The sequence below is a fragment of the Eptesicus fuscus genome, chromosome 21 (genome assembly GCF_027574615.1).
Source record: "Eptesicus fuscus isolate TK198812 chromosome 21, DD_ASM_mEF_20220401, whole genome shotgun sequence".
Lineage (NCBI taxonomy): Eukaryota > Metazoa > Chordata > Mammalia > Chiroptera > Vespertilionidae > Eptesicus > Eptesicus fuscus.
In genome coordinates, this window is record NC_072493.1 from 2296557 (window position 1) to 2314994 (window position 18438).

An 18438-nucleotide genomic window follows, 5' to 3' on the forward strand; every position below is an offset into this window, starting at 1 on the left:
GGAGGGCCGGGGAGAGAGAGTTGGACTCCACCTGGTGTCAGGCACCACACAGGGCCCCCGGGCTGCCACCCCGAACGTCCATCCCCCCTCAAGGGGTGGCTGCCACTTTCTAGTCATAAAAAATAAAGCTAATGCACAAAGCTCTTGAGCATTATCATCCCATCATCGGCAAGGCCTACGTGTGTGTCTAAGCAAAGCCTTCCTCTCCTTCCCCCTCGCTTCTCTACCTGGATTCCAGAAAGAGGGGGCGCAGGAGGCAGGGCCTGACCAAATGTCTCCCCGCCCCGCGTGCTCCCCGGCTTCCTCCTGGCAGGGTCTGAGGGCGCTGATTGCTTCCAGCAAAGCCCTTATCGTTTTCCATGTGAATTTCAAATCGCACTGATCCAGCCCCTTCTTAGCTAAAGTCAGCTTTATCAACCACAAGAGAGGTGGGATTTGAGAGAGATCTGAGCAAATTCACATTGTTTGGATAAACTCATTCAGGGAGCTCAACAAATCAAAGCCGAAATGGATACGTATCCCCGAAGAGACTGAGAACTGCTGGGAAGGAGGGGGGAAAAGTTACCATTAACATTTTCATTTCTTAAAAAAAAAAAAAAAAAAAAGCATGGCGTTCCCTTTTTAATGAGTGTGTTCACAACCTCTTCTTGAACCATTACCAGGACTCCTGGGGACCCCGGTGAAGTGATAGAGGCTGGAGGCTGGAGGCAAGGGAAGGGAGGTGTCCTGGGAAAATTACAGGTCCCGGCCCCCTATCACCACCCCCCACTTCCTCCTTCTCTCCCTCTCCCCTCCCCCTTCTCCCCCCTCCCTAAGACTTTGGCCAGCCAGACCACTATCTAATATGGTAATGGGTGAACGTATGCATTACCCCGCCATTTAAGGAATGCGTGTATCATGTATATTTAAAAGGAGTTCTCTGTAGTTTTCATTATCTCAGTCTGCAGGGGCAGGAAGGGGAAGGCTGCAGCCCGCTGACAGCCGAGAGCTCTGTCCTCCGTGGCGGGGATTTCGCTCCCCTACAATTTGCATGGGAAAGGCGGCTTTCTTGACACTTAAAGTAAAAAGGGGGCATTTGCATCTCATTTGCTACACTGGCAGTATTCGAGTTTTATCTGAATAAAGACACTTCAACGGGATTTGTGTAGTTAAGCTGATAGCTGGGAGAGTCAACGCCAAGAGCATCAGCTAAACCCAGCCACGTTGGGAGGCAGCTCATAGCATTTGTCGTGCCCCCACCCTCCACCCTCTCCCCAGTCCACGGTGACTTTAGAACTGTAGCGTGTACCTTCTTTTTACACAGGTCTGGTCATTACAAGGTTTTCATGAGAGGCATCTTTACTGGGGGACCCCTCCTCTTCCCCACCAACACACCCAAGTGTGCTTTGCTTATAAAGTGGAATGGTGGTCCAGCCGGCGGGGCTCAGGGGTTGAGCGACAACCTATGAACCAGGAGGTCACGGTTTGATTCCTGGTCACGGCACATGCCCGGGTTGCAGGCTGGATCCCCAGTGTGTGTGGGGGGGGGGGGGGCGGGGTGTGTGTAGGAGGCAGCTCATCAATGATTCTCTCATCATTGATGTTTCTATCTCTCTCTCCCCATCCCTTCCTCTCTGAAATCAATAAAATTATATATATATTATATATATATAATAGAAAAGAAATATATATAAAAGATATATAAAAGAAACCGAAAACAGACTGACAGCTGTCAGAAAGGAGGGGGGTTGGGGGACGGGGTGAAAAAGGTGGAGAGATTAAGAAAAAATAAAAACAGCTCATAGAAACAGACATAGTATGGAAATTACCAGAGGAGAAGGGGGTGGGGTAGTAGAAGAGAATAAAGGGGGGGCGGGGATAAATGGTGATGGAAGGAGGTTGACTTTGGGTGGTGAACACACACCACAATATACAGATGGTTTGTTATAGAATCGTTCACCGGAAACCTATCTAATTTTATCAGCCAATGTCACCCCAATAAATACAGTAAATTTTTTAAAAAATGAGTCGGTATCAGCTAAGCACTGGAGTAGCGTCCGGCACCGAGTAAATGCCCGAAGGATGTCAGCGCCGTGATGACAGGATGATGACGATGAGGATGATGATGAAGACCAACCAGGAAGCACACACCGCCGATGACTTTCCTGCTTCTGCGCTGTCTCCACTCCCTTTGAAGACTCCATGGTCAAGACCCGTCCCACGGGAGTCGGGTTCAGGCGGAATGGTCCCAGGTGGTTCTCTCTGGCTCCACAGACCCGCTCGTGACCCCTGCGTGGGGGAGGCAGGGGTGCCTGGTGCCTGTTAGACGTGGCATGCCCTTCCCCTCCACGCCCAATCCCCAGCTGGCCGGGCGCAGGAATCCCAGGCGCGCCGCACAGCCGGCAGCTGGGAACAGGTTTCTGCGGCTGGGAGGCCTCTTCGGGGCGCCTCTCCTTCTCTCCCAGCTTTGCAGCGAGTGCCCACGCAGAAAGGGGGCACGACGCCCCCCTGTGTTGGCTTCCCCGCCTCACCCTTCCCTGAGGAGCCCATCCAGCCGCTGCCCGAGCTCCTGACACCCCACGGCCCCTCCAAGGGCCTGGATGGAGGAGTATTTCCACCAGGAAGCCCTTTTATTTACTTTATAATATGTCTTCATTGATTTCAGAGAGGAAGGGAGAGGGAGAGATAGAAACATCAATGTTGAGAGTCATTGATCGGCTGCCTCCTACACACCCCTCACTGGGGATGGAGCCCGCAACCTGGGCATGCTCCCTGGCCAGGAATCGAACGGTGACCTCCTGGTTCATAGGTCGACGCTCAAGCCCTGTGTTTACACCAATGTCCTCCGAGCTCCACCCCCAGGCGCCCGTCTTCTCTCCTGCCTCAGAGCAATCGGGCTTCACATGGGGCTCTCCACTCACCACTACTGGGGCAAGTCAGCTTCCCACTCTGAGCCTCAGTTTCCTCATCTGTAAAATGGGAGTAGGAAAAACTACCCACTTCCCGAGGTTCCGCTGGTATCAAAGTAGCTGGTGGCCCATGACAGAGAAGAGGACAAGGCCACTGTCCCAAGCCCCAGCTATGCAGAACGGATGCCTGCCGCCCAGCCACAGGCCAGTGGCCACAGTCCTGACCCCAGACAAAGTCGCTGAGCCTGCAGCCCCTGCGTGCATTCCCGAGGCAGGTCACAGAGCCGCTGCCCGACGGAGGTATCTGTGTTGATGGGAAACACGGGGCCTTCCCCCCCTCTCCCCCGCGCCCCCCCCCCCCATGCTTCCCATTGCCGCCATCTGGGGCCACCGACAGGCTGGCTGCAGGTTGTAACGTTTTCAGTGGAAAAATGTTAAAAGCCTTTGCCATTTCACAGAGCAAGATGCGCGGGTCAAGAGCGCAGTGCCATCCAGCTGGCGGCGTCCTCGTGGCACGCAGGATGAGGTCACCAGACAAAGGATTTGCTGTTTCCAAACAATGTGTGGGGTGCTCTCACGGCCACATGCTTTAGACCCCAAAAAGCCCAGGTCCCCTGACCCCCAAGCAACAAAAGGCCGTCTCAGAACAGAGCGTGGGGGCTCTCCGAGGCCATGTGCAACGTGCAAACCTAACAGAGCAGGAGGGGGTGCCCGTGTTTCTTGGGACGGGGTCTCAGGAGGCACCGAGAGGGGTGGGGACGTGAGACGAGAAAGGGAGGGAAGTGTGTGAATGAGCAGGTGGCCAGTGCAGGCCACTGGGGCTCGGTCCTGCCGGGCTCCCGCAGAGAGACTGTAGATGCCACCCACCGAGGGCCAAGAAGATGGGGACTTACCCCCAACTCCGTGCCTTCCTGGCGGGGGCGTTCCATGCAGCTTTCACTCTCGGGACCGTCCCCTCACGGGCCAGGAGCTACTCAGACAGAGGCTGTGCGTCATGAGAAAGCCTGGGAACCGCCGGCCGCTGCCCGCCGGTGTCGCTGCCCTGCGCCTGGCTCTCTGAGAGCGGCGCCATCAGCCCCTTCTGCAGATGGGAATACTGAGGCTCTGAGAGACACACAGGCAGGCAGTAGTAAAGCTGGGACTTGCGCCCGGTCACGGCTGACTCCAGAGCCCACGCTGACCCACCAGGCTACACGGCCCCAGCTATGTGAGTCTCCAGACACAGGTGCCATGAAAAACGATGCACAATACAAGCTTGTGAACAACAAGGGCAAAGACAGAAAAAGCATATCCAAGCGAAATAGCTCCTGCCTGGGGCTCGACACCCAGCCCAGGCTCCACACGAGTTCGTTTCTGTGTCCAGCTCTTAGAACCGCTTCTCTGACTCACGTGAAAACAACCTCCCGTTAGATCGGGGATGGGGAACCTTTGTTCTGCCAAGGGGCCATGTGGGTATTTACAACCTCATTCGAGGGCCATACAAAATTATCAACTTGAAAACTGGCCTGCTAGCTTTGGTCAAACATTTCATTTACTCACCCCTAATGCCCTGGCAGGGCCAGACCAAATGATTTCGAAGGCCTTCTACGGCCCGCGGGCCAGACGTCCCCCACCCCTGCTTTCCAGGAAGAGGCAGCCACTGAGTCCTGGCTCGGAGGACTCAGCGCCTGGCGCCCTTCTTCCCAGCAACCAGGACCGATGCAGAAGAGAGGACGGTGGCCCAGATGCTGATGCGACTACCCGTGTCCACCCAGGACGGGAGTCCAGACCTGAGCCCAGAGAAGGCTGGAGGGCTGCCCCTGAGGCCTCGGGGATCAGACGAGGCTGGGGAGTGGGGCTAGGAGAGAACAACAGAGAGAGACATAGGCCGCTCAGAGGAAGGGTGGCCGCCAGCCACACTGGAAACCTAGTTATGGAGCTAGCTCCCCTCAAACACCCTCCCTCTGCAGCAGCCTGATGGCCCAGAGTGGTCCACAGCCACCTTTCCTTCCTTCCGCTGGGATGTTTCCTGAGTCTGCACGGGCACATTTAGAAGACCCGAAGATGCTCAATTCAGCAAATGCCACTGACCTGTATGGCCTCCCCCACCTCCTGAAGGAGCAAGAAGGCTGTCTACGTCGATGTCCAGCCGGGACGCTGAAGCCAACGCTTGGCAGTCCCGTGGCACTGCAGGCAGCACCCTCGGCAACTGGCCGGTTGCTCTCAATGATGTGAGTGCTTGGCTGGCCCGGAGACCCGGAGCGAACCCTAAGTCATGCTGGGCGCTGACGTCAGTAAGCATGGCTGTTACAGACCTGGGCCCTGGAGTCACGCAGACCTGGGTTCAAACCCTACCTCTGCCATGTACCAGCTGGGCTAACACGGGGGGGGGGGGGGGTGTTCTTTGTCCTCTCTGAAGCTCAGTTTCCTCGTCTGTAAAATGGGGGCATTCCCGGTTACGAATCTCAAGGGGTTGTTTCTGGGAATAAGTGAGATGCCGCACAGAAAGCGCTGGCTTGTGTGACCCATCGTTACGGCTGAATCGACGTTCAGGAGGAAACCTCCTGCTCTCTAATGCACAGACACCAAAAGAGAGTGGCCTAAAATACCTTTTAGGAGGAACGTGGTTTGTAAGTGCATGAGTGAGCTGACCGTCACAGCACATGAAATCCTTGGAGGCCAGAAACAAGGAGAAGGCGCGGAAGCAGAGCCAGGGAGCCGCGCCAGGGCTTGCCCGAGGAGCAGCGGCTCACACTGTGGACGGAAGCCTGGCTGGAAAGGGTCTCTGGGGTGTGGAGGAGGGAACACAAGGCTGGGAGCCTGGGCGAGGGAGCTGACGACACTGGGGATCCCAGGAAGGTGACCCCCTCGGTGAGTGAATAAGGATGAAATACCATCCCCTGTCTCCATGAAGTTGTTACCAAAAACCGCAACAACAGCAACTCCCCACCACCCGAGAGGAGAGACGGCGGCTTTGCCCGTGTCCCCTGTGAGCTTCTGGCCACACACCTGCCTCGGGTGTGGAGCAGCGTCCATTCACTGTGTCTACACCGGTGGCCCGAAAGCCCCAAGCCCACGGGCTCCTGTGAGGGGTCCCATTGGTAACTAACCAGAAAGCCTGGCAGAAGCAAATGCAATTTTGTTTTTGCCTCGAAGCATCCCTGGCGATAAAGGGCGAAGGAAGACGACTTCCTAAGCACACCTCAAAAAGCACAAGGGGCCCCGTCGGTGGGTCCGTGGTTGAGCGTCGACCTCTGAACCAGGAGGTCACGACGGTTTGATTCCCGGCCGAGGCACATGCCCGGGTTGCGGGCTTAATCCCCAGTGTGGGGCGTGCAGGAGGCAGCCGATCCATGTTTCTCTCGCATCATTGATGTTTCTATCTCTCTCTTCCTCTCCCTTCCTCTCTGAAATCAATAAAAAATAAAAATTAAAAAGAAATAAAGCACAAGGGAACAAACGACCGTGAGAATAAGACCTGCAAAGGCTACAGATATTTGAACAGAGGAAAACGGAGTATAAAACCAGGCATGTTTGGGGTGTTTATACAACTGTATTAATTGTGTAACCTAGAGCAGTGGCCGGCAAACTGCGGCTCACGAGCCACATGCGGCTCTTTGGCCCCTTGAGTGTGGCTCTTCCACAGAATACCACGGCCTGGGCGAGTCTATTTTGAAGAAGTGGCGTTAGAAGAAGTTTAAGTTTAAAAAATTTGGCTCTCAAGAGAAATTTCAATCGTTGTCCTGTTGATATTTGGCTCTGTTGGCTAATGAGTTTGCCGACCACGGCCCTAGGCAGAGTAAGTCCTCTCACCTCTAGGAGCCTTGGGTTCCTTGTCTTAAAAATATGGTTCTGGCCAAGATGAAATTGGATGATGTGATAAAGTATTTGGCACCGTAACGGGCACTTAGTTCATGTTACATTGATAGTAACGACAAAATCCACACTCTGTGGGCCAGCATCGGAATGATGAGGGTCAAGTTCACCTCACATTACTCCTGGAGGCCCCTGGGTCAGGATTCTCATTGGAAAGCTCCGTTCAGCTCTCCACCAATAGAAAACATTTATCAGAAAAATCCCAGCTGAGAGCAGACCTATGTGGAAGCTCCAAGAAAAGAAATTTCATGGGAACCCATCCCAGGCCACTTCCGTTTCTGGGGACAGCACTCCCTGCACCCCGACACCCAGCATGCTTGTCGATGAAGGAACAGGAATCTCCTCATCGTCCTCGCAGTTACATGCTGCGTGTCACTTTCCAATGGGACACGCTGTGATCCCAGCAGGGCCTCAGGGACGGCACCGAGTTGGCACAGTCAGAGACTCAGAGGATGAATGAGCTCCTGAGATGGGGCATGGCTCCCAGAGCTGTCTCCCATGGGGGCCTGGCCATGGACTCCCAAGCTCCTCCCCCAGATCTTGGAACCAGTGATGTCATCTTTCAGGTCTCAGAGAGGTCCTCCCTCACGACCACCTTCCGGGCATTCTCCCCCACGGCGCCCTGTGAATCTGGGGGAGGGGCAGGCTATTGGCTGCCCACCTCTTGAATGCCTTCATTCACCTGAGCATCGCCCAGCGCTACTGGAGTGCAGTCAGCTATTCAATAAAATGTTTGCGGGTGAAGAGATTTAAGTTGAGTGAACTTATTTATACTGTTATCTCTAACTATGGAAACAGCTCTAATACCACTTAACTAGAGTCAAACAACAGTGGTCAGTAAACTCATTAGTCAACAGAGCCAAATATCAACAGTACAACGATTGAAATTTCTCTTGAGAGCCACATTTTTTAAACTTAAACTTCTTCTAATGCCACTTCTTCAAAATAGACTCGCCCAGGCCGTGGTATTTTGTGGAAGAGACACACTCAAGGGGCCAAAGAGCCGCATGTGGCTCGCGAGCCGCAGTTTGCCGACCACGGATCTATCCTATATTTCTCTTTATAACCCTTTCCTGCCCCAAAATGGAGCATTGCTCACTAAATACACTCCACCCCCCCCCCCCCCCCCCCCCCCCCCCGCCCAGAAAGAAAGCATTGAATGGCCCTTGCTGCCTTGGCTCAGTGGCTAGAGTGTCGGCCTGCAAACCAAAGGGACCCAGGTTCGATTCCAGTCAAGGGCACATACCTCAGTTGCAGGCTCCTCCCCAGCCTGGGCCCTGGTCGGGCGCATGCAGGAGGCAACCCATCGATGTGCTTCTCTCACATCGATAGATATTTCTCTCTGTCTTTCCCTCTCTCTTCCACGCTCTCTAAAAATCAATGGGAAAATATCCTCGGGGGAGGATTTTAACAAAGGAAGTACTGCCCTGGCCGGTTTGGCTCAGTGGATAGAGCATCGGCCTGCGGACGCAAGGGTCCCAGGTTCGATTCCGGTCAAGGGCATATACCTTGGTTTCGGGCACATTCCTAGTGGTGGGGGGTGCAGGAAGCAGCTGATTGGTGTTTCTCTCTCATCGATATTTCTGGCTCTCTATCCCTCTCCCTTCCTCTCTGTGAAAAATCAATAAAATATATTTTTTAAAAAAAAGGAAGTACTGAATGAATGAAGGGAACAGCTCATGGGCGTGTTTCTCTCCTGCCCTTGCTCTCTCTAAGCCACTCCGTGAGCAGAACCACGACGAGTAGGAAGAGGAACAAGAGCACCTTGGGAGCTGACTCACTGCCCGGAGTCGCTCAGTTCAGTCAACACGAGGAGGGTGAGTGCGGCCCACCCGATGGTCACCGTTTAAACAGCTTCCTGCCTCTTCTCTGCCTTTGTCTTCTGGCTCTAGGACTTGGCTGAGTCCCCTGGCATCTCTGGGTGGCACAGAGGAGGGCACAGGAGGGAGGAGGTGGAAATACATTGAAACAAATAAACGGGGAGGGGGGGTGAGAATGAAACGGTGTACGGCTGGTCACACACCTGCCATTAAGTCCAAGCCAAATCCCAGGGCTTGTGTGAGGTGGAATTATCTCATTCTTTTAGCCCGTGAGGCTCTGTGATCCACCAGTCAAGTATGTGATTGGATTTCGGCTCAACAAAACCTGAAATTACACACCTATTGTGCCCGCGCTAAGCCTAGTGGCGCAGCCGAGGGGAAGGCTTCTCCGGCCCCTGGGCCGTGTTCGATCCAGAGCCCGCTCTCATCCGCTGGTGGATGCATGCGTAATGGGATTAGCGTCTCATCCGCAGCCGCCGTAACTGTCCTGTTGGGTGCAGGGACAGAGGCCGGGGTGATGGACTCGGGCTGCCTCGTGGAGATGTGCCCTCACATGTGCCCGCTGGCATTTACTAAAGGCCCAGCAGGGTTGGCGGCTGCGCTGGGCACCTGCGCGGAACGGATCTATCCCATCCAGGGCTCAGAGGTGCTCCCCCGGGGTGAACTCCTCCTGCCCAGCGTCTGTTCCCCCACTTCTGGATATGGGAACCCACCCCACTCGCTTCCCTTGGAGAACCACCCCATCCTCCGTTCAGAGCCAGGTTCTAGTGGGACCCCTTTACCTCCCGCTCCCGGGGAGGCCATGTGACCACGCCAGGCCAATCAGAGACCCTTGCGCCCAGGGTAGACCTGTTGCCAGGGCCCCCCAGGAAGCGTGCTTGTCCACGGGGCCAGTGGACGGGCCACACCAGGAAGCGGTGGGGAAGGAGAGAGCAGCCTCCGGGGAGATGGCGTGGGGCAGGGGGTTTGGAAAGATGGCGCCATGCTTTCTCTTCCTCTAACACCTCTGCCTCCGAGACGACAAAAGCCAGGTCTACCCTTCGGATTTTTCTAGCAAATAAAAGCCAGGAAATGCCCTTTTGGGCTCATGATGCTCCACCTGTTTGTTTGGGTTTTTCCTGTCCAAGTGAATCCTCGTACAGTGCACGCCTGAGGACGCCAGGCGCTCAGAGGGTAGGCCGCCACCCACAGGCGGCAGGGGCGCGTCACCCACGGGCCCACAGACTTAGCTGCCAGGAGGGAGGCGAGAGCCAGCAGCCCAGGAGGCCGGTGCGGAAGCCAACACACGCTTTCCCTCTCTGCCCAAACCTCTGTCGGCCGTCGCTAGGTCCTTTCCCACTCGGAGGCCAGAGTGGACAGGGGTTTGCAGCAGAGAAAATACTTGCCACTTCCCCCATCCAACGGAAGACAAAGGACAGGACACAAAGGGGAGTCGTTCCTCCCCCAATAGGATACGTGGCCCATATCCTAGCCCCTCCCTGCTCCCCGTGTCCCCAGGGACCCGGACATTCATTCATTCATTCAATCATGTCTGCACCATGGAGTGTTGAGTGCCTACTACAGATCGGCCGTGTTCTAGGTACCCGGCTTCATGACAGGAGGAAACCACATTTGCTTCCAGGCAGCTTTTCGAACCGTTGAATGAGACGCATCCCCAAACCGCCTAGAAGTGCACCCAACACCCCAATTCCCCGCCTCCATCCCCGTGCAGGTCATCCGATCACAAGCATCGCCTTGGGCCTGTCCCCAGCCCTCCACTTCGCATCCGCTAGGTCCAAGTGGTCGGCAAACTCATTAGTCAACAGAGCCAAATATCAACAGGACAACGATTGAAATTTCTTTTGAGAGCCAAATTTTTTAAACTTAAACTTCTTCTAACGCCACTTCTTCAAAATAGACTCGCCCAGGCCGTGGTATTTTGTGGAAGAGCCACACTCAAGGGGCCAAAGAGCCGCATGTGGCTCGAGAGCCGCAGTTTGCCGACCTAGGATGACTGGAACCTAACGACGGACGATGACAAGTGTCGGCGAGGACAGGGGGACGTCGGGGCACTCGATCGGTCGCTTTGGACACAGTCTGGAAATTACTCGAAGGTTGAACACAGAGTCACTGTCTGACCCAGAAGTTTTACTCCTAGGTATAGACCCAAGGGAACCGAAAACATGTGTCCCGCAAAGCCTTTTACACAGATGCCGAGAGCAGCGTCACCCAGAAAGGGCGAGAAGCAGAGACCATCCAAATGCCCACCAGCCGATGGATGGGGAAGCAGGGTCTAGCCACACCGGGAATGTTCCGCTACGGAAAGGCACGAAGGCTCCGACAGGCTAACACATGCATGATCCTGGTCAGCGCTGTGCTAAGGGAAAGAAGCCGGCACAAAGGCCACGCAGTAGACGATTCTACTTCCATGAAACACCCAGAAGCGGCAAATCCGTGCAGACAGGAAGTAGATTCGTGGCTGACCGACCGAGGCTCAGAGGAGGAGGGGCTAGAAAGTGAAGGCCCATGGCGGGGGGAAGTCAGTGGAGGGGGAAAAAAGGAGATATATGTACTACTATGTGTAATACTTTAAACAATAAAATCAATCAATCAATCAATAATTTTAAAAAAAGAAAGTGATGGCCCATGGGCATGGGAGTTTCTTTGGGGGGTGATGATAATTTGGGGGGGTGATCGACTTAGATCATGGTGATCGTTTTTTAGTACGTTTCCATTACCCTTGGTAATGTAAAAACCATCGAATTCTATATTTTAAAAGGGTGAGTTTGATGTGTGAACTATAAAAAAATTTTTTTTAACTCCCCCAGCCCCAATTGCCGTAAGAAAATGAACGTTAGCCGGAGAGGCCGCCGCTGGCCCGCTGCTTGCTCCGGGGATGGGAGCCGCATGCTAACGCCTGCTGGCCTCCTGCTGGCCCCGCCGCCTCTCCCTCCGCTCTCCGCTGCCCCGCGCCCGCTGCCTGACAGCGCGGCCATGGAGGACAGCGGCCGTGTCCTTGGGAAGGACATTCCAGTGGAGGCCTCGGCGACATCCTGTCACCGGCCAGCGTTGCCTGGCGGTGGGATCCCAGGGAAGAGAAGAGGGGCCTGGAGCAGCCGCCAGGGCCGCTAGCGGTGGCTTCTGTCCTGACCCTCACCCCATCAGAGCCAGCAGGCGATGGGGAGGGGGGGGCAGCATCCTCGGCTCTTTTTCCTTTTTAAATGCTTCTAGGAACACACCGCAGCTGAAGGGGTGACCGCGCTTTTCTTTCGTGCAGAAAGCTGGGGTACAACCATCAGATCCTCTCGGCCGGCCAGCCCTTGAGGAAGCCAGTTTGCTGGCCCAGCCTCCTTGGGAGCCACTGCGGCTTCTGAGTAGCATTTCCCCGTCCAATTAGATGCCGCATCTTCGCTTTTCACTCTCTAGTGGTCATGGGAACTAGGAAAGAAATCCCAGTTCCAGGATCCCCACGGTTCAGGGTTCCGTGCTTCCTGTGAGAACGGCTCACTCCCCAGTCAAAGACGCCACCGCCCCTCACGGCCAACCTGCAGGCTTGCGTTGGATCTCCTGACCCTACAGAGGCTGGGAAGGCCCGGCCGGCGTGGCTCAGGGGTTGTGCATCAGCCTAGGAACCAGGAGGTCACGGTTCCACTCCCGGTCAGGGCACATGCCCGGCTTGATCCCCAGTCGGGGGCATGCAGGAGGCAGCCAATCCATGATTCTCTCTCATCATTGATATTTCTCTCTCTCTCCCTCTCCCTTCCTTTCTGAAATCAATAAAAATATTTTTTAATAAAAATAAATAAAGGCTGTGAAGACCTGGTGCTGTGGGAGGGTTGGATCGGGAAGACACTGCTAATGACTGCCCACTTCCCTTGGGTTCAATAGGACACCCCCCTCCCCCCAGTCTAACAAGGCCCAGGCTCAACACAGGTGGGTGCTATATTTGCATGCGGTGTTTCTGAACCCAGGAAATGACAGGTCAAGTTGGGCCAACAGGGACCCATAGAGGCCCCCAGGGACTCAGCCAGATCAAGAGAAAGCACGCTCATAGAAGAAAAAAGCTCCAGCCCCCCAAAAGCGAGGCTCGTCACCCCAACTCCGCTGTGCTCTCCTGGCCGCAACCAGCATCTGATAGAGCAGTGGTCGGATAGAGGGGCGTTCCACCTGGGTGGCACCTGCCGCATCTTGGGACACAGGGGTGGGGTGGGTGGGAGGGCAGGGACCCCGAGTCCTCAGGGAGGCCACTGTTCCCTACGAGACTTCCTCCTCAGAAACGAGCCTCCGGCCACCCGGGGCCTCATCCTGAGAAGCCGATTTCACACCTGACGCTCTGCCCTCCGGGGCAGGTGTGGGGATGAAGAGGATCGCAGCTGACAAGCACACTCCTGTCCCAGGAGGCCGCAGGCATCCGCAGCCACTGTCAGCAAGGTAAGTGCAGCCACCAGTGCTGACCCAGGCCCTCGGTCGAACGCTGCTTTCCGGAAGGTGCCGAGCCCGCGTCCAGGGCCGGAGATACCGGCGCAGATAACCGGCCACCCGGCTGCGCCCTCCTGCTGTCAGACTTGCTCTCCCTCGCTGTTTCGTAAGCATCCACCCCAGGCCAGGCCCCGAGCCAGAGGCCAGGCCGTGGGACATGAGGCCAACGCCGTCCCTGACCGCTTCTAGCAGGACAAATAGTCATTTTTAAAGAGGACAATGACCCAGCCGCCGTGGAGGCCCTGGAATGACGGTCAGGGGTCAGGGAGGACACCGTACGTGCCGGGAGGCAGCCTGCCGCCGGGAAGACGTTACACGGTGAGGGCACGTGGGCCTGGGTTTCAAACGCACCGTGTGTGAAGGAGTGACCTGGAGGGGTGGCTTCCATTCTCCCAGCCAGGTTTACCCCCGTGACGAAGAGGCGAGACCAGCACCCACCGCTCAAGGCTGGCAGGAGGACTGACTAAGCAACGCAGGCCAAATGGTTCAGAGTGTCCCTGCTACCTAGTAAGTGCCCTTTAAATGGGACCTAGAGCCCGGCTGGCGTGGCTCAGTGGGTGAGCCTCGACCTATGAACCAGGAGGTCACAGTTCAATTCCCAATCAGGGCACACGCCCAGCTTGCGGGTCCAATCCCCAGTGTAGGGCATGCAGGAGGCAGCTGATCCATGATTCTCTCTCCTCGTTGATGTTTCTATCTCTCTCTCCCACTCCCTTCCTCTCTGAAATCAATAAAAACATATTTTTTTTAAGAATAAAATGAACAGGACCTACAGAAACGATGCTATGTTGATGCTTGAAAACTGACTCTGTGTTAGCCATCGGGTGATCAAAGTGGGGGAACGGGCGGGTGAGGGGGCGTGATGTAGTCGAGAAAGATCCCGAAGCCTGGAGACTTGGGGTAATTGTGAAACGGCAAAGAGGTTTTCTTCCTGGACCCGCCCCCCCTCTCCCCCCACCCAGCTCCTGTGTGCGCAGCCCTGACCCAGACAAGCCAACAGGATGTCACCCGCCACGCTGACCCCTGCCTGAGGGAGGCTGCTCCGGGCCTCGGGGTGTGTTGCGCCACACGGTAAGCCCTAGGGGCGGGACCAATGCCTCGGCTCCGCGCGCCGCCCGCGCAGAGAACTGGGCCGCGCCACCCATCGGACAACCGGACTGAGGGGTGAACTGGCTCTGCCCCAGCTAAATGGATGTGTGTGTCCATCCCGTCCCCGCCCCACGGCCTCTCCGGTCTGCTCGGGGAACAGGTGGCCTGGGAACCACGTCATGTGGTCGGACAAGTGACGCCTGAAGAATGCGGCCCGATGGGTGAGGGGTGCCTTGGGGGCTGGCGGCAGGAGGCAGACCCCTCACACACAGATGCAGTTCTCCCTCCTCGCCGCGTTCACGGGGTGGGACGCTGAGCGGCGGGGGAATAACTTCCCTGAAGAGACGCTCCCGGAGCATTTCGCCATCCCCTGTTGTTTCTTGGCAGCTGAGGTGAGATAATCACCGTGTTGAAATGGCACCCGATACCTTGTAGCAACAGGGCGGGACTCCCAGCCTCCAGCGCCGCTGCTGTCAGTCTCCCCGCAGGCCGCCCCGGGCAGCTGGCTCCCAGGGGGTCCAGGTGGGGGGATGAAGAGCCATCGAAGGACCAAGGGCCACTCTGCTGCCGAGCAGCTCCCCGAACGCCACGCCCCATCCCTTCCTCCAGGGACCCCTCCCGCCCGTTCTCAGTCCCACCCACGTGTCCTTGGGCACCTTTGCAAAACTCTGCTAATAACTTGCCGCCTCGACATGACCTCACAATAGGGCAGATAATCCCGGGCTGTTCCCAGACTTGTTTACAAGGCCCGTCATCCGAGGGTGTGCAAAGCCCGACACGTCGGGGAAGGTGTCAACCTCGCCTCCGTCCCTGGCACAGCCGGTTCACCAATTACACGTAATTGATCCAAGGATGTTGCAGGCATTTGGGAAACAAAAGGCATGCCTCCTCCCTCCCAACCTCTCCTTCTGGGGGCTCACCCACAAGGAGGTGACGGCGAATGTAGGCACGCACACATACACACACACACACACACACACACGCACACACACATGCACACACGCACACGCACACACGCACACACACGCATGCACGCACACACGAATAGCACAGGTCTGTTCTCCCGCCGTGGTGTGCATCATAACACACACTTTAGAAAGAACCTAGGTGCACAGCAGGAGGGGATTAACACACACCCGGGACACGCACAGGCCGAGGTGTGAGGCCGGCGTTCCCAATGAGAGGCTAGAACACAGCCCACGCCACGGGGAAATGCTCGTGACCCCATGTGAGGTGCGGTGGCCACGCGATTGCCGCAGTTGATCCCGTCAGCGTGTTGGATACAAACACTCGCTCTCGGACAGCGTGTGGGGGTGGGCGTGCCCCGCAGGCAGACAGACGCGTTTGGGGTTTGACTCCTCGGCGCGAGGTGACCTTGGACAAGCTATACAACCTCTTCCTCGGGGCCTGGCCTTCTTTCCCAGGAAAACGCAGAGAATGCCTGCGTCACAGGGCTGCGGTGAAGGTCAATGAACAGCCGCCGCGTCAAGTGGTTGGCCCCACGCCGGACACCACCTATAGGTTCCACACGTGGCGGCGATTCCCCTGTCGCTATTCTGTGCAAGCCGTTGACTCTACGGGGCATAATTATAGGGCTTTTTCTCTTTTCCAATGTTTTGCTGTTTTCATGTCTCCATTTCCTAGGAAATATGACTATTGCAATGACCAAATGATTTTTTTAAAATACATAAAGTTGGGGTTGTGGGGGTGTTGCTGATCTTAAGGAGCGAAACTGGGACTCATGGGAGGCGAGGCCCGGCGGTGACCTCAGCAGGTGGGGCCGGGGACCTGGCTCTAGCGCAGCGCAGTGCAGCCGGCCTGCTGCAAGCGCTTCTAAAACACGCAATACCTGCCTGCTGAGTCAGGGGCGCTGGCCTCTTTTCCCCGAGGTGGTCAAATAAACTTTAAAAAAATGACAGCAACCAAAATAATAGCCATCCAGTATGAACAAACCCAATACCTTTTTTTTGGTCAGATCGGCAAAACATACACTGAGTGGCCAGATTATGATGATCTCTGAACGCATAATAATCTGGCCACTCAGTGTATATCCTATATAATCCTATATAATAAGAGGCTAATATGCAAATTGTCCCCTCGACCAGGAGTTCAACCAACAGGCAGGCTGGCCAACCGCCCATGTCCCCTCCCCCTGGCCAGGCTGGCCGGACCCCACCCATGCACAAACTCATGCACCAGGCCTCTAATATATTATACACACACACACACACACACACACACACACACACACTGAGTGGCCAGATTACTATGCGTTCAGAGATCATCATAATCTGGCCACTCAGTGTATATATTTCTGGTGTGCTGCAGAATTTTAGTCATTAGTTTCTGTATGCCACGAGATGAGAAAGGTGGAAAATCACTGTTCTCATAGATCCTGCCGCCCAGAAGGGGAGAGCAGAGGCCCGCAGGGCTTTCGGGGGCCCACCTCTGAAATGGGGGGCCTGGCGGAGACAAGGTCCACCTGGAGACAAGGTATGCCTCCCCCCGTCCCCCCACAGGGATTTAGGTGGCAGGTGAGCTTGAGGCCTGTATAAGGTGCCAGGAGGGGTGGGGTGGGGAGAGGTTATTAACAGAAGAGGAATATTGCAGCCCGGCCGGTGTGGCTCAGTGGTGGGACATCGGCCTATGACCCTTACATGAAGCAGCCAGAGTCGGTACAGTTCGTACCAGAAAGCAGGGTGGTCGCTGCCTAGGTCTCGGGTGGGGGTGGGAGTAGGACGTGACTGCTTACTAGGCCTGGGGCTTCCTTTGGGGGTGATGGAAACCTTTTGGAAACAGATGGGGTGAGGGTCAGGCAGCCCGTGAATGAACTGGCGCTGAATGTTAGGTGTAAAATGGCTGCTCTTCTGCTGTGTGCATTTCCGGCCTGGAACGTAAGTGAATCAGAGCCAAGGCTGTCTGCATGCTGGACCAAGTGTTTCACCCATATGAGCTCATTTGTACCTCCGAACAGCCCGAAAGCAATGTTTTATGACCCCATTTTACAGATAAGAACACTGAGGCTCAGGCAGGTGATATCATGTGCCCGGGGCTGCATAGCTCGGGCGTGGCTCACCGCAGAGGCTGCACAGAGGCTCTCAGGCTTGCCCGGAAATTCTTCAGAACTGAGTCAGGAGGCTCGGTGGTGGACAGGCCTCCTGGTCGGGGTGGCGAGGGAACGGGGCGGGGGTCTCCGGGAATCCGCGCAGCTCTGGGTTGCTGGGGTGCTGGGAGGGAGGGCCGGGAACTGTTCAGGGGAGGGATGTGTAAGGCTGATCATGGCCCATCTGAGCCGTGTGGGGTGCTGGGGCCGGAGGAGGCTGGGGAGACCAAGGCCTCCCCTCAAGGAACCAAACATGCTAGGTGCAAACCGTCCTTGCTCCTTCCAACCAAGTCTCCCTCCACTCTCCCGGCCTCGTCGGGGAAACCGAACTCCGAACAGAGGCCGCACGTATCAGGAGGTGGCCTGGATGTCATAGCCACTGAGTTCCCTTTAAAAGGTGACTCTTCCCCCTCCCCCTGCCCTTCTGCCTCCTCTCCCTCCCTCGGCTCCTCCCCCCGCCCCCCCCCCTCCCGCCCCTACTCCTTCATGATCGCAGCTAAGATGTGCGGAGCACTTACTAGGTGTCAGTCACTGTGCGAGCTCTCAGACAGGGTCTCTCACTCAACCCTTTGATGTGGGAAGGCAGTCACAGAGGTCAGCTTGACATCATCCCCTCCCCCCCACCTGCCCCACTGTATTTAATTGAAACCAGGCATGGCCATCCCATCCCCCTTGGCATCTACAGGATCACGAATAAACACGGGGCCTGACCAAGGAGGCGTCAAGGGGAGAATGCTGGGTCGTCCGAGAAAGCGTTCCTCGCTCTAGGACGAGGCGGTCCCCCCATTCCCCGGGGGACGGTCACATCGGGCCGCGAACATGGAAGCGGCGGCAACGATTCCACCTTGAGTCTGGGGGTGAAATGAACAGGAAGGAGGCGGGCGGAGCAGGGAGCTAGAAGGACATCGCTGGGCCACTCACTCGCCACCCGGCTGCACCCTCCAGGTCCAGGAGAGAATAAACTCCCTGGTTATTGAAGCTGGTGTGGGCTCCTGCTTGCAGCCAAAAGGGCCCTAACCGACATTTCTACGCTCCACCTGGGGAAGCGGAGGCACAGAGAGGGAGAGTAACTGGCCTGAGGTCCCACAGCGGGTGGGACCAAGGCTTGAGCACAGACCACCTGGCGCAGAGCCACACCCTTCACCAATTCCAGACGCCGTCGACCTTGCAAATAAAGTGCTGGCACGAGGGAGGATAACACCCCGACTGCACAGGGAGGGACACA